The following is a 15,635-nucleotide window of genomic DNA, read 5'->3' as shown; positions in this document are numbered from 1 at the left end:
GGAGTGGATGGGGAAGAAGGGAGGAAGAAGAAGGGCAGGCAGGGGAGGTGAAGGGGATGAGACGGGAAGAAGGGAGGAGGAGGAGGAAGAGGAGAGAGAAGGGAGGAAGTGAGGGTGAGGAGGAGGAAGAAGGAAGGAGAGAAGAGGGGGAAGGGGGGAGAAGGGAAGAAGCAATAGAGGAAAGCAAAATAAAAGAAAAAAAACCAGCAATAATAAGAACGAAAAGAATAAGACGAATAGAAAAATAAGAAGGAAAGGAATAAAAAAAAAACATTAAAACGAACCAAAACTTAGAAATAACAAACAAGAACAGAAACAGAAATAGAAATAAAAACGAAAGAGATAAAAACACCAGTAAAAAACAAAAGAAATAGAAATAACAAAAGAACAAATACAAATAAGAACAAAAGAAATAAAAACACCAGTAAAAAACAAAAGAAATAGAAATAACAAAAGAACAGAAACACAAATAAGAACAAAAAATAAATAAAAACACCAGTAAAAAAAAAAAAAAATTCGAATAAGAAGCAAACAACAAAATGGAACAAAGAAAGCAGTAACAAAGCGAGCCAGCCGTGCGAACATAACCAGCACCACCAGCGCCACACCAACCCACAACGCCACAATAATAAGTTTTCCTTTGTTCTCTGCGTGTGTCGTGTCGTGGCGGTGACCAGACGATATGATTAAGGCAGCGTCCGCGGGGAGCCGAGAAAAGGGGGGAAGGTCGCGTGGCAAACAACACACTGGTGCCAGCGGTGGGATAGGAGGGATGCAGGAAGAAGAGGAAGTCACGAAAGGAAGGAGTCACATAAGAAGAAGGGAAGTGATGGAGTGTGTAGAAACGATAGCGCAGAGAGGAAGGAAAGAAAGGACAGAAGAGAGGAGTGTGAGAAGATGATTATACACTGGTGCCAGCGGTGGGATAGCAGGGATGTAAGAAGAAGAGAAAGTCACGAAAGAACGAGTCACATAAGAAAAAGGGAAGTGATGGAGTGTGTAGAAACGATAGTGTAGAGAGGGAGGAAAGAAAGGATAGAAGAGAGGAGTGTTTTTGATCTTGAAATTTCTCCCAGCCAGTCCTTTGTATCGGCAGCTCCTGTGAAAGAAAAACAAAACATACAGGAAATCGGTGTTCAGCTACTGTGAGAAGAAGAAGAAGTGAAGAAGAAGATTAAGTCACGGAAGAAGAAGAGGAAATCACACGAGAAGGGAAATGATGGAGAGGGTGAAGACGAGAACTTGAGGAGAAAGAAAGGAATGGATTGTTGAGAGAAAGAAAGGTAAGTGTGGAAACGATGCAGTATGTAGTTGATGATACATTGGTGGCAGCGGTGAGATAAGAAGAGATTGAAGAAGAGGAGGAAGTCACGTAAGAAAAGGGAAATGATGGAGTATGTGAAATTGATAACGTGAAGAGAAAGGAAGGAATGGATTAATTAAAAAAGGAAGAGCAACCGTGATATTTAACATGATAATACATTGGTGCCAGGAGTGGGATAAGCAGGGAAGTAATAATTAGAGGAAATCACGTAAGAAAAGGGAAATGATGGAGTATGTGAAGTTGATAACGTGAAGAGAAAGGAAAGAATGGATTAATGAAAACAAGAAGTACAACCGTGAAATTTGCCATGATAATACATTGATGCCAGGAGTGGGATAAGCAGGGATGTAAGAATAAGAGAAAGTCACGTAAGAAGAATGAAAATGATGGAGTGTATGAAAATGATTACGTGAAGAGAAAGGAGTTAATGGATAGGTAAGAGAAGGAAAGGTAAACGTCAAATTAAGGAGTGTAGGAAAGACGAAGAGAAAGAAAGGAAGACAGAGGTGTGTGTGAGAAAAGGAAACATAACCGCGAAATGAGAGTGTAAGGTAAGACAATAACAAGAAGAGAAAGGAAGGAGGAAACAGGCGAGAGAAAAGACCGAAATGTTACCGCGAAATGAAAGAAAATGCGATACTAGTGACGGAAGGAAGAGAGAGGAGGAGGAGAAAGTGACAAAATAGAGATAAAAGAAGAACTAGCCATGATGGAAGAAGATGAAAGAAGTCGGGAAATGATGGAAGGGAAGGAGATATAAGGTGGAATGAAGGAAAGGAAGAGAGAGAGGAGGAGGAGGAAGCGACAAAATATAGATGAAAGAAGAACTAGCCATGATGGAAGAAGATGAAAGAAGTCGGGAAATGATGGAAGGGAAGGAAATATAAGGTGGAATGGAGGAGGAATGAAGTGTGAGATACGACGACGCAAAAGAGGAGGAAAATAAGCGGAATGGGGTGGAAAATAGAGCTACTGGCGGAGAGGAACGCGGAGGGGAGGGAAGGAAATGAGAACGGGGAATTGGAGAAACTAATCTTGGAAAGGAGAACGAATATAAGGAAGGGAAACGGAGGAGGGGTAGTGTGTGTTAATCTTTTGTTGGGGTTTGGGACAGGATTTTTTTTTTTGTTTGTTTGTTTGTTTATTTATTTAGTGTGTGTAGTGATCTGGCTTTTATTTCTATATTTTTCATTTGGTTGTAGTAAAGAGGAAGAAATGAAGTGGTGTGTTGTTGTTGTTGTTGTTGTTGTTGTTGTTGTTGTTGTTGTTGTTGTTGTTGTTGTTGTTGTTGTTGTTGTTGTTGTTGTTGTTGTTGTTGTTGTTGTTGTTGTTCTATTTCTTCCTCCTCCTCCTCCTCTTCTTCTTCTTTTTCTTCTTCGTCATCCTTCTCTGCTTCTATTTTTCCTTCTTTTTCTTCTACTTTTTCTTCTTCTTCTTCTTCTTCTTCTTTCTTTCTTTTTTACTCCTTTTTTGTTGTTTTTGTTCTTGTTTTTGTTCCTTTTTTTGTTCTTCCTCCTCTTCCTCCTCCTGCTGCTTCTCTTGTTCTTCTTCATCTTCATCATCTTTCTCCTCTTCATCTTCAACATCTCCATCTTTTTCTTCTTCATATTTTTTTCTTTCTGCTCTTCTTCCTTCTCCTCCTGCTCCTTTTGCTGTTATTCCTCTTCTTCATCTTCTCCATCTTCTTCTCCCTTCTCTACATCTCCATCTTCCTCTTCATCTTAACATTCACCAACCTTTCACCAACATCCAACATCAAACGTAAACATTCACCTACGTTAACCACAATACCCTCTTCTAACGTCACGGAGATGAGCACTGGAGACACACGCAGCTATACCCTACGCTCTCCACCTCTCCCTCTCCTTCCTTCCTTTATCTAACACGGCAGCGATGCACTAGGAGGTTATGACGCACGGGAACGCTATGCATCTGAGCGCCTCCCCTAAAGTTAAGCAAGGCAGGACCGGAGTCTTTCCCCTCAACCGCCGCACTTTGTCTCGGCTTATCATAGTCCCCCCGAGAACACCGAGTTTGAGGCACCGTTTTCTTTTTTTATGTTTTCCTGGTGTTTTTTTGTTTTGTCCTTTATTTTCCTTTTTCTTGTCTTGTTTTTATTTTCTTGGCTTTCTGTTTCCTCTTCTCGTTTTTTCCTTTTTTTTGGTCTTGATTTCTCCTTCGTTTTCCTTCTTTTTTTATATTTTCCTGCTCCTTTTTTTTCTTTTTTTTTCCTTTTTCTTTGTTTCGTTTTCTTGTCTTGTTTTGAATTTTCTTGGTTTTCTGTTTCCTCTTTTTTTGTTTTGAATTTTCTTGGTTTTCTGTTTCTTCTCCTTGTTTTTTCTTCTTTTTTGTCTTGATTTCTCCTTCGTTTTCCTTCTTTTTTTTCCTGCTCTTTTTTATTTTCCTTTTTTCCTTTTTTCTTTTATTTTACTTTTTTTTCCTCTTGCTTGACTTAATTGTCTTTCTTTTTCCTTCCTTTTCTTCTTTTTCCCTATTCTTGATTTTCCTTCTTTTTAATACTCTCTTGCTCTCTTGTTTTCTTAATTTTCTTGTTTCCTTCTTTCTTTATTTGTTGTTTTCTCTTCTTACTTAAACTTACTTACTCTCTTTCTTTTTATTCTTTTTTTTCATATTTCTTCTTTTTGCTTTTTTTTTCATTTATCTTTTTTTATATTCTCTTCTTTTTCTTTATTTTCCTTTTTTTTCCCTTCTCTCTCACTTGCTTTTCTTACCTTACTTATTTAACTTATTACTTACTTTTTCTTTCTCCTTTTTTTTCTTTTCCTTTCTTAATTTTCCTTTTTTTAACTTTTCCTTCTTACTCTTTCCACTTATTTATTTCTCTTTTTCCCTTTCCAATCTTTTTCATCCATTTCCCTTCCTTTTCACTCCTTTTATTTGACCTTTCCCTTCTTATCCTTTCATTTCCTTATTCCTTTCCCATTTATCTCATTTATTTCATCTTTCATTTATTTAGTTTCTCATTAATTTATTCGTTTTCCATTTATCTCAATTATTTCCTCTTTCATTTATTTAGTTTCTCATCAATTTATCCCTTTCCCATTTATCTCATTTATTTCCTTTCTCATTTATTTCCTTTCTCATTAATTTCCTTTCTCTTTAATTTCTTCCTTTTCCCATTTATCTCATTTATTTTCTTTCTCATTCATTTTTTCTCTCATATTTCCTTCTTTTTCCCATTTATCTCATTTATTTCCTCTCTCACATAATATTTCCTTTCTCATTAATTTCTTTCCCTTCCCATTCTCTCATTTTTCATCCCTTTTTCGTAATTTAATCCAAACTTTCGAGGAACGGAGGAAGGAATTCGAGTCTGCGTGATTTTTCTATTCTTTTTCCGTCATCTTTTTTTTTCTGCGTCGCTTCCGTTGTTTGTTTGTTGTATGATTGATTTTATGTAATTACGAAAGTCCCGACCCAAAAAATATAATATGCGTATCGATGTATTACAAGATCACAACGAATGCCAACGAGAGTGAAGGATTAGACTGACGGGGAATAATTTTAATAACTGTAATGAAGTTTTATTTGTTGTTGTTGTTGTTGTTGTTGTTGTTGTTGTTGTTGATATTGTTGTTGTTGTTGTTGTTGTTGTTGTTGTTGTTGTTGTTGTTGTTGTTGTTGATATTGTTGTTGTTGTTGTTGTTAAGATTGTTGTACGTGTTTTTTTGTGAGTGATTTTTTTTTAAGTGATTGAAAATGGAAAGGTCAGGTCAGGTCAGGTCAGGTCAGGTCGTTTTTTTCATGTTTTTTTCTTTTAAAGTCTCGTGTTTCTGTTTCCATTTTCGTTTATCATTTAATTTATTACTGAATTTTTTTATTTTTTCCATTTTAGTCCAGTTTTCCTTTTTTTTTTGCGTCGTTTTTATCTAATCATTTTTTTCGTTTATTTTTTTTCATTCATTTTTTTTATTTCTTCATTTTGTCTTTTTTTTTCTATTTACATATTTTTTTTCGTGAGTGGTAGCGTGCCGGCGTCGCGTTCGGGAGATCCAGGAGGGACGTCGGTTCGAGTCCTGGCCGGTACACAGCTGGGATTTTTCAGTCACCGCCGAGTGGCCCAAGACTACCCACGTGCTGCCCCGAAGACCACCTATCAACCCGGACTCTAGATAACCTCTTCAAGGAGAGGCTAAAAGATGAGCTCCGGGGGCGGCAGTATGAGCCAATGCAAGATGGCGCCACTATAAAACACTCGCCTGCGCCACAACGGGCTGGGCCGACCATCAGGCCCCACCAGTGAGGAAGCCTAACCCCGCTATAGGCTGCGATGTAAAAAAAAAAAAAAAAAAAAAAGTTGTAGTAATAGTAGTAGTAGTAGTAGTAGTAGTAGTAGTAGTAGTAATAGTAGTTGTAATGTTCTGGAGATTAATAATTCATGTGTAAAGTTCCGTCTCCTAACTTGGAAAAATGAAAAATAAATCCAGTCCGAAGCCATTCTAGTGAATAAATGAATTACGTAGTGAATTAATATAGAAAAAAGTCCCCCTGTATGTGTGTGTGTGTGTGTGTGTGTGTGTGTGTGTGTGTGTACAGGAAGCAAGATACAAGATACAAGATTAAAAAAAAATAGAAGAAGAAAAAAACATTGAAACCAGGTAGAGTTCAGGAGCTCATTAATTAACATCCCTTCACACACAATGCTGCGGTAACTAAAAACCATGACGTTGTTGTTGTTGTTGTTGTTGTTGTTGGTGGTGGTGGTGGTGGTGGTAGTGGTGGTGGCTGTTGTTCGATCTCCTTTTTTTCTTCTTTTTCTTCTTCCTTTCCCTTCTTTTTCTGCTTTCCCTTTCTTTCCCCTCTCCCTTTCTTTCCTCTTTTATTCTTTCCATTGTGTTTCCTTGCCCTTCTTTCCCCCCTCTTCATTTCCTCTTTCTTCCTCTTTTTTTTTCTTTTCCTTCCTCTTTTTCTTTTTCTTCTTCATCTTCTTTTGCTCTTTCGTTTTGCTCTTCTTCTTAATCATCATCATCATCATCCTCTTCTTCGTCGTCGTCATCATCTCTTTCTTCTTCTTTTCCTTTTCCTCCTCCTCTTCCTTCTTGTTTTTGTAGTCCTTGTAGTTCTTATTGTTGTTGTTGTTGTTGTTTCTTCATGTTCTACCTGATACCCGGAAGCCACACCCTCCCCTGACCTGTAGCCCACCTGTAATTATGCACCTGGCGTTAAGGCCCTTCGCTGATTGCTGTCATTACCCGCGGGAAGATTACTTAATTACACAACTTTTCTCGGCGCGGAGTGCGTGGCGTTTGTCATCGTAATGGCCGGGGCATTATTATTTTTCTTTCCGCAGCTTTCCTTTCCTTTTATTTTCTTCGTTTTCTTCCTTGTTCAGCCAATTTCTCTTTTATAACTTTTTTTTTCTCTTCTCTCTTTATCCCATTTTACCTCTTCCCATTTAGCTCTTCCTCCTCTTCGATCTTCCTACACACACACACACACACACACACACACACACACACACACACACACCGCTACCGCTACCGCTCCGGTAGCTTAGTTGTAAAGCTCTGTGCTGCTTAACAGCCTGGCAGTCGGAGGTTCGAGTCCCGCTCAGGCCGGAATTTTTCCGCTGCCAAGGAGCGGTTACTGTCCCCCCTTGAACAAGGGGGACGGGGTGTGTGGTGTGTGACGGTCCCGCCAGTACCCAGAGATCGACCACTGAGCCTTGCTCTTGTCGGGAGGTGCTTGCTGGCTATGACGAGTCCAACTCGTGATCAGGCCGTGGTAAATACATACAAACACACACAAAAAAACACCGGCCAATTATTCCGCTTCATATTTTTGTTTATCCGTCCGCGTCCTCGTTTTTGTAAAGCCTCAAAAATAGATTCAATGATTAAAACGACTTAGCTAATAATTGCATGAAATGACCCCGTATTAAATGATGTCCGTGTGTGTGTGTGTGTGTGTGTGTGTCTGTGTGTGTGTGCGTGTGTGTGTGTGTGTGTGTGTGTGTGTGTGTGTGTGTTCCCCAATTCACGCCCACAATCTCAAAACATCCCCTCACAGATAGATATAGATAAAAAGACAGATAGATAGTTTACTGACCACAGTTTGCAGGTATAGATGTTGATATTACATAATCCTTTAACTCAACTAACAACTTAATCCTTAAAAATTAACTTAACATCATAAACATCAACTAAACAAGGCTTTCGTGTGAGTTTTGAGCATTTCCAGGGCTAGTTTAACGACCCTGGTGGCAGTCTGACCCTTCTTCTGTACCGCGAACCTAAAAAAACACTCACGAAAACCCGATTGATCTCATTTTTAGCCTTTGAAAATAGTTGATGTGATAGTTTGGGGCATTTCCAGGGCTAGTTTAATGACCCTGGTGGCTGTTTGACCCTTCTTCTGTACCGTGAACCTTAAAAAACACTCACAAGAACCCGATTGATCTCATTTTTGGCCTTTGGAAATAGTTGACATGAGAGTTTTCGGCATTTCCAGGGCAAGTTTAATGACCCTGGTGGCAGTCTGACCCTTCTTCTGTACTGTGAACCTTAAAAAACACTCACAAGAACCCGATTGATCTCCTCTTCGGCCTTTGGAAGTAACTGATGTGGGAGTTTTCGGCATTTTCAGGGCAAGTTCAATGACCCTGGTGGCAGTCTGACCCTTCCTCTGTACCGTGAACCTAAAAAAACACTCACGAAAACCCGATTGATCTCCTCTTCGGCCTATGGAAGTAACTGATGTGGGTGTTTTCTGCATTTCCAGGGCAAGTTTAATGACCCTGGTGGCAGTCTGACCCTTCCTCTGTACCGCGAACCTAAAAAAACACTCACGAAAACCCGATTGATCTCCTCTTCGGCCTTTGGAAGTAACTGATGTGGGAGTTTTCGGCATTTCCAGGGCAAGTTTAATGACCCTGGTGGCAGTCTGACCCTTCCTCTGTACCGCGAACCTAAAAAAACACTCACGAAAACCCGATTGATCTCCTCTTCGGCCTTTGGAAGTAACTGATGTGAGAGTTTTCGGCATTTTCAGGGCAAGTTTAATGACCCTGGTGGCAGTCTGACCCTTCCTCTGTACCGCGAACCTAAAAAAACACTCACGAAAACCCGATTGATCTCCTCTTCGGCCTTTGGAAGTAACTGATGTGGGAGTTTTCGGCATTTCCAGGGCTAGTTTAATGACCCTGGTGGCAGTCTGACCCTTCTTCTGTACCGCGAAGCTAAAAAAACACTTACGAAAACCCGATTGATCTCCTCTTCGGCCTTTGGAAGTAACTGATGTGGGAGTTTTCGGCATTTCCAGGGCAAGTTTAATGACCCTGGTGGCAGTCTGACCCTTCCTCTGTACCGCGAACCTTAAAAACACTCACAAGAACGCTATTAATCGCTTTTTCAGCCTTTGGAAGTCATTGATATGACGAGCGGAAAGCGTCTAAAAATGCCGGGACATTATTCGCGGGTTTACATCGCGGAACATTTCTCCCCGTCGGCCGCGGAGGGGGGTAGAGGGACGGCCGCACACTTTAATGCTCGCCGCCGCCCGTAAAACCCGGCACTACACAACGCCAGGTGCTGTAAAGGCGGACATCTCACTACGACGAATTTTCTCCCCGCTCACCTCACGAAAAAGGGCACAGACAGACAGAGACAAGACCGAGACCAAGAGGAGATATATGAAGACGAGGAGGAGGAAGAGAAGTGAAGGGTAGTGAAGGAGGGGAAGAAGGGGAATGGGAGAAGGGAAGGGAAGGAGGAAGAGGAGGAGGAAGAAAGTGAAGGGAAGAGAAGGAGGAAGAGGGGAAGAAGGGGAATGGGAGAAGGGAAGGAAGGAGGAAGAGGGGAAGAAGGGGAATGGGAGAAGGAAAGGGAAAGAAGAAGAGGGGAAGGAGAAGAGGAGAAGGAATCAAGTACCGTGCGATTCTTCTTCTTCTTCTTCTTCTCCTCTTCCTCCTCCTCCTCCTCCCAGCTTTCCAGTGTGAGAGTTTGTGGGTGATCAGACAGAATAATGCGACGTCGGTGAACCAACAGAGGATCGAAAACTAATTGAAAAGGCTCTGATCCGATACCAAGAGGATTGGGTACTAAGCTCTCAAGATCGGCTCAGGAATAGGAGGATCGGATCGTCTATACTCGAGGTCGTCTGTACCGCTTTCTGGATTCCGTATATTCCCATTCTCATTCCTACTACTTACTTAGGTGTGTGTGTGTAGGGAGAGAGAGAGAGAGAGAGAGAGAGAGAGAGAGAGAGAGGGAGAGAGGGAGAGGAAGAAAGAAGAATAACATATGGAAGGAAAAGAAGAGAGAAAAGAGAAGAAGAAGAAAATGAAGAAAATGAAGCGTTTTTTCATCCCTTTTTTTCTCTTCTTAATCCTTTTTTTATTCTCTTCCTTTCTCTTCTATCTCCTTCTACATTTATTTTCATCTTTATTCTTTTTCTAAACATTTTTCTTTTTCCTCATCTTTCTCATTTTCATCCAATTTCTCTTTTTCTTATTTTTTCTTCGTTTAATTCTTTCTTTTCCCTTTCTACACACACACACACACACACACACACACACACACACACACACACACACACACACACACACACACACACACACACACAGGTCTTTCATCTCTCGCCGAAGTTTCCGATCAAAAGGTTTTCACGCGAAGTTTTGACTCACGACTTTCACTACCTGAGAGTCACCTAATTAGACACCTGCCCAGCCGCGCACAGCTGTACACACCTGCCAACACACCTGCCATTTACATTTACGCCTCGCTGTAATGGGACTAATTGTTTATGCTAATTGGGGATCTTGTCATTCATAATAGTGCCCCCTTAAATTGATTAGGAGAGAAAAAATAATGAATTGTTACGAGTATGATTAGATTAAAGGTTCTCATAAGTTGTAGTAATAGTAGTAGTAGTAGTAGTAGTAGTAGTAGTAGTAGTAGTAGTAGTAGTAGTAGTAGTTGTTGTTGTTGTTGTTGTTGTTCTTGGGAAAAAATACACTCCTAACATAGAAATTACAATATCGTGAAAATCTTGCTTCCTTAGAGTCACAGCCGTTCTTCCGTTCTTCTTCCTTCACAGCCGTTCCTTAGTTTCACAGCCGTTCTTTAGTTTCACAGCCGTTCTTCCGTTCTTCTCCCTTCACAGCCGTTCCTCTGTTCTTCTTCCTTCACAGCCGTTCCTTAGTTTCACAGCCGTTCTTTAGTTTCACAGCCGTTCTTCCGTTCTTCTCCCTTCACAGCCGTTCCTTAGTTTCACAGCCGTTCTTCTTCCTTCACAGCCGTTCCTTAGTTTCACAGCCGTTCTTCTCCCTTCACAGCCGTTCCTTAGTTTCACAGCCGTTCTTCTCTCTTCACAGCCGTTCCTTAGTTTCACAGCCGTTCTTTAGGTTCACAGCCGTTCCTTAGTTTCACAGCCGTTCTTCTCCCTTCACAGTCGTTCCTTAGTTTCACAGCCGTTCTTCTTCCTTCACAGCCGCTCCTTAGTTTCACAGCCGTTCTTCTCCCTTCACAGCCGTTCCTTAGTTTCACAGCCGGTCTTCTCCCTTCACAGCCGTTCCTTAGTTTCACAGCCGTTCTTCTCCCTTCACAGTCGTTCCTTAGTTTCACAGCCGTTCTTCTTCCTTCACAGCCGCTCCTTAGTTTCACAGCCGTTCTTCTCCCTTCACAGCCGTTCCTTAGTTTCACAGCCGTTCTTCTCCCTTCACAGCCGTTCCTTAGTTTCACAGCCGTTCTTCTCCCTTCACAGCCGTTCCTTAGTTTCACAGCCGTTCTTCTCCCTTCACAGCCATTCCTTAGTTTCACAGCCGTTCTTTTCCTTAGTTTCACAGCCGTTCTTCTCCCTTCACAGTCGTTCCTTAGTTTCACAGCCGTTCTTCTTCCTTCACAGTCGTTCCTTAGTTTCACAGCCGTTCTTCTTCTTTCACAGTCGTTCCTTAGTTTAACAGCCGTTCCTCTGTTCTTCTTCCTTCACAGCCGTTCCTTAGTTTCACAGCCGTTCTTCTCCCTTCACAGCCATTCCTTAGTTTCACAGCCGTTCTTTTCCTTAGTTTCACAGCCGTTCTTCTCCCTTCACAGCCGTTCCTTAGTTTCACAGCCGTTCTTCTCCCTTCACAGCCGTTCCTTAGTTTCACAGCCGGTCTTCTCCCTTCACAGCCGTTCCTTAGTTTCACAGCCGTTCTTCTCCCTTCACAGCCGTTCCTTAGTTTCACAGCCGTTCTTCTCCCTTCACAGCCGTTCCTTAGTTTCACAGCCGGTCTTTATTTCTGCTTCTCTCAATACAGTCACACTACTTTAACACGACGATATTTACCGAGACACTACAATATCAACGTGTAACTCTTGGGTGTATCACGATCGTCACAATCCATAAGGTCGACAATGTGTGCTCAGAAACTAAAAAGAGCGACGCGTAACCCTTCCTCGTATCCCTAAAGTCACAACAACACAACTTCATGTAAGAGTAAATGAGAAATTGAAATAGAGAAGAGAAGAGAAGAGGAGAAACAGCGGAGAGAAGAGAAGTAACAGAGAAGAGAAAAGAAGAAATAGAGAAGAGAAAACAAGAGTGAGGAGAAAAAAAAGGAACAGAAGCAAAGAAGAGAAGAAACAGAGAAGATGAAAGAAGAAACAGAGAAGAGAAAAAACAAAGAAGAGAATTAAAGAAACAGAGAAGAGAAATAGAAGCAGAGAAGAGAAAAGAAGAAACAGAGAAGAGAAATAGAAGCAGAGAAGAGAAAAGAAGAAACAGAGAAGAGAAATAGAAGCAGAGAAGAGAAAAGAAGAAACAGAGAAGAGAAATAGAAGCAGAGAAGAGAAAAGAAGAAACAGAGAAGAGAAAAAACAAAGAAGAGAAAAGAAGAAACAGAGAAGAGAAAAAACAAAGAAGAGAAAAGAAGAATCAGAGAAGAGAAAAAACAAAGAAGAGAAAAAAAAGAAACAGAGAAGAGAAGAAACAAAGAAGAGAAAAGAAGAAACAGAGAAGAGAAAAAACAAAGAAGAGAAAATAAAAAAAAAACAGAAAAGAGAAAAATTAAGAAGAGTGAAGAAGAAAAAGAGAAGAAACAGGAAAGAGAAATAAAAGCGGAGAAGAAGAGAAAAACAGAGAAGAAGAGAAGAAGAAACAGAGAAGAGAAAAGAAGAAACAGAACCAGAGAAGAGAAGAAGCAGAAGAGAGACGGAGACGTGGGCGCAACATGAACCTCCCTGCCTCCGGCCTTCCCTTCCCTGCACACAATATCACACGCCAGACGCGCTGATAGAGACAAAAAGGTCCTTCACAGCCTCGGCCACGCACATTAATTATACATACGACTCCGACAATGGTCTATAAATATGTCTGTTGGAGGCTACAAAGGATATGGCAGTGTTTTAGCTTCGTCTCTTCTCTATTTGCTTACTTATTTACTTACTTATTTACTTGTTTGCTTACTTGCTTAGACAAATAGATAGATGGAGAGGTTATCTTTTCATCTTTCTTTTCCCTTCTTTTCTCTTCTTTTTTGTCCTCCTCTCTCTCTCTTTCTCTTCTATATAGTTTCATCTTTTTGTTTCTCTTCTCTGTTTCTTTTTTCTCTTCTCTGCTTCTTCTCTTTTCTTCTGTGCTTCTTCGTTTCTCTTTTCCGTTTCTTCTTTTCTTTTCTTTTTCTCTTCTCTGTTTCTTCTTTTCTCTTCTCTGTTCCTTCTCCTCTCTTCTCTCCTTATTTCTCTTCTCTGTGTCTTCTCTTCTCCTCCTCCTCTTCCTACCTTTCTGGACATGTAATTATCTTCTCTTCTTCTTTTACTTTCTCATTTTCCTGTTTTTTTTCTCCTTTATATTCGTTTTCCTTATCTTTCTTCCTATTTCCTCGTTTATTCTCCTCTTCCTTCTCCTCTTTCTTCCGTCTCGTCATCTTCCATGTTCTTTCTTCTTTATATATCTTCCTCTTCCCTTCTTTTTCCTCGTTTACTTTTCCATATTCTCCGTTTCTCTTTTATTCTCATTCTCCTTTTCTTTCTTCCCATTTCTCATCTTTATTCTCCTCTTCCTTCTTCTCTTCCCTCCTTTCTTTTCCTCGTTTACTCTTCTCTCATTTCTCTCACCTTCACCCTCATTCTCCTTCCCTTCCTTCCCATCTCCTCCTCTTCATCCCCGTTTTCCTCCTCCTCCCTCCTTCCTGAAATACGGAGATGGGTCGACACATTGACAGCCCGACAAATCCCTTTAACACATCCCTCGTGACTTCCGCACTTGGGTATCGATCGCGGGACAGCTGTGGCGTAGACGAACCCATATCAACCACTCCGCCAAGCCCGCAGAGTGTGATGACAGGGGAAGAGTTTTGAAGGACAGATAGAGGGATAGATAGATAGATAGATAGATAAATGGATGGATAGGTAGATAGATAGATAGATAGATGGATGGATGGATAGGTAGATAGATAGATAGATAGATAGATAGATAGATAGACAGACAGTTACTTCCTTCCTTCCTTACTTTCTTTCTTTCTCACTTTTTCTTTCTTTTTGTTTCTTTCTTTATTTCTTTCTTTAATTATTTATTTACTTACCTCTTATTTTATTTACTTACTTACTTACTTACTTAAACAAATGAATAGATGGAGAGTGTATCTTTCTATCTTTCTATCTCCTTCTCTTCTCTCTCTTCCTTTCTCTCTCTCTTCCCCTCTTCTACATAGTGTCATCATCATCATCCTCTCTCTCCCTTCTTCCTCTCCTTCGTATAGTGAAAGCCTAAACCATACACCGTTCTTTTCGTTAAGGGAAGAACGTTATACAGCCGTTCCCGACAATCTTGAACGAAGGGTAAAGGAAGGGAGGAACGAAAGAGACGAGGGGGAAAAAAAAGAAAAAGGGAAGGAGAAGGAGAAGGGAAAACGCAGCTAAAGGAGAGGAAGGGAGGATGAAGATGAAAGAGTAGTGAATGGAAGAAGGGAAGAGGAGGAGGAGGAGGAGAAAGAAGAGAAGATGAAAGAGGAGAAGACGTAGACGAAAGAGGAGAGAACGGAGATGGATGCGAAGAAGAGGAGGAGGAGGAGGAGGAGGAAGACGAGGAGGAGGAAAAAGATGGAGAGGAAGACGGAAACGAATGAGGAGAGGAAATGAGGAAGCGGAGGAAGAGGAGGAGGAGGAAGAGGAAGAGGAAGAGGAAGAGGAGGAGGAGGAGGAGGAAGAGGGAATGAGACAGAAACGCTTCTCTGATATTAATGAACCAAAACAATAGAGAAAATAACATCTTAATTACCTCTGCCATCCATCTCCAAACGCTGTCCCCTAAACTCCAAGATCTAATCCCTTATAGTTTGCCTTCCTTTATACTTTCTAATCCCTTATACCTTCCTTTCCCTTATAACTTCCCTTCCCTTTCAACTTCTTCACCCCCTTTCCCTTCTAAGACCTTCCCCCTTCACTTCACATCCCAAGAAGAAGAAATTGAATCCCTTATATTTTGCCTTTCTTTATACTTTCTCATCCCTTATACCTTCCTTTCCCTTATAACTTCCCTTCCCTTTCAACTTCTTCACCCCCTTTCCCTTCTAAGACCCTCCCCTCTTCACTTCACATCCCAAGAAGAAGAAATTGAATCCCTTATATTTTGCCTTTCTTTATACTTTCTAATCCCTTATACCTTCCTTTCCCTTATAATTCCCCTTCCCTTTCAACTTCTTCACCCCCTTTCCCTTCTAAGACCTTCCCCCTTCACCTCGCATCCCAAGAAGAAGAAATTGAATCCCTTATATTTTGCCTTCTTTTATACTTTCTAATCCCTTATACCTTCCTTTCCCTTATAATTACCCTTCCCTTTCCCTTCTAAGACCTTTCCCCCTTCACTTCACATCCCAAGAAGAAGAAATAGAATCCCTTATATTTTGCCTTCCTTTATACTTTCTAATCCCTTATACCTTCCTTTCCCTTATAATTTCCCTTCCCTTTCCCTTCTTCGTCCCTTTCCCTTCTTCACTTCACATCCCAAGAAGAAGAAACAGAAAAGAAGAGAGTAAAGAAGTGAAAGGAAAATGAAAAGGAAGGTTAGATCAGGTCCATTACCCTCCTCAGTCCCTTCATCTACAACCCATTTCCTTCTCTTTGCCCTTTTCTTTCAACCCCTTTCGAACCCTGTAAGGAAGGTTAGATAAGCTCTCTTTATCCCCCTTTCTTTTCTATCCTTTTCCCTTCTAACTTTTCCCCCTTTTCCCTCCCATACCCCTTCAACCACCATGGAAAGGAAGGTTAGATTAGCTCCCTCCCTCCCTCAGTCCCTTCCCTTACCCGCTGAGCCCCTTAATAAGTCCCTTTGTCCTATGTGGTATGTCAGAGAGCCGCCCGGAGACTGACCC

General features: G+C 41.0%; 1 protein-coding gene across 1 annotated transcript in view; it reads left to right on the top strand.

The window, feature by feature from the left end:
- LOC127002931 (uncharacterized) overlaps positions 1-15,635 on the top strand; it is a 49,944-nt gene that overhangs the window by 32,987 nt on the left and 1,322 nt on the right. The gene's annotated exons all lie outside the window — the stretch shown is intronic.

This window comes from Eriocheir sinensis, chromosome 24 (genome assembly GCF_024679095.1).
Source record: "Eriocheir sinensis breed Jianghai 21 chromosome 24, ASM2467909v1, whole genome shotgun sequence".
In the NCBI taxonomy this organism is placed as follows: Eukaryota; Metazoa; Arthropoda; class Malacostraca; order Decapoda; family Varunidae; genus Eriocheir; species Eriocheir sinensis.
The sequence above is the reverse complement of the archived record's forward strand: the minus strand, read 5'-3'. Positions and strand labels throughout refer to the sequence as shown.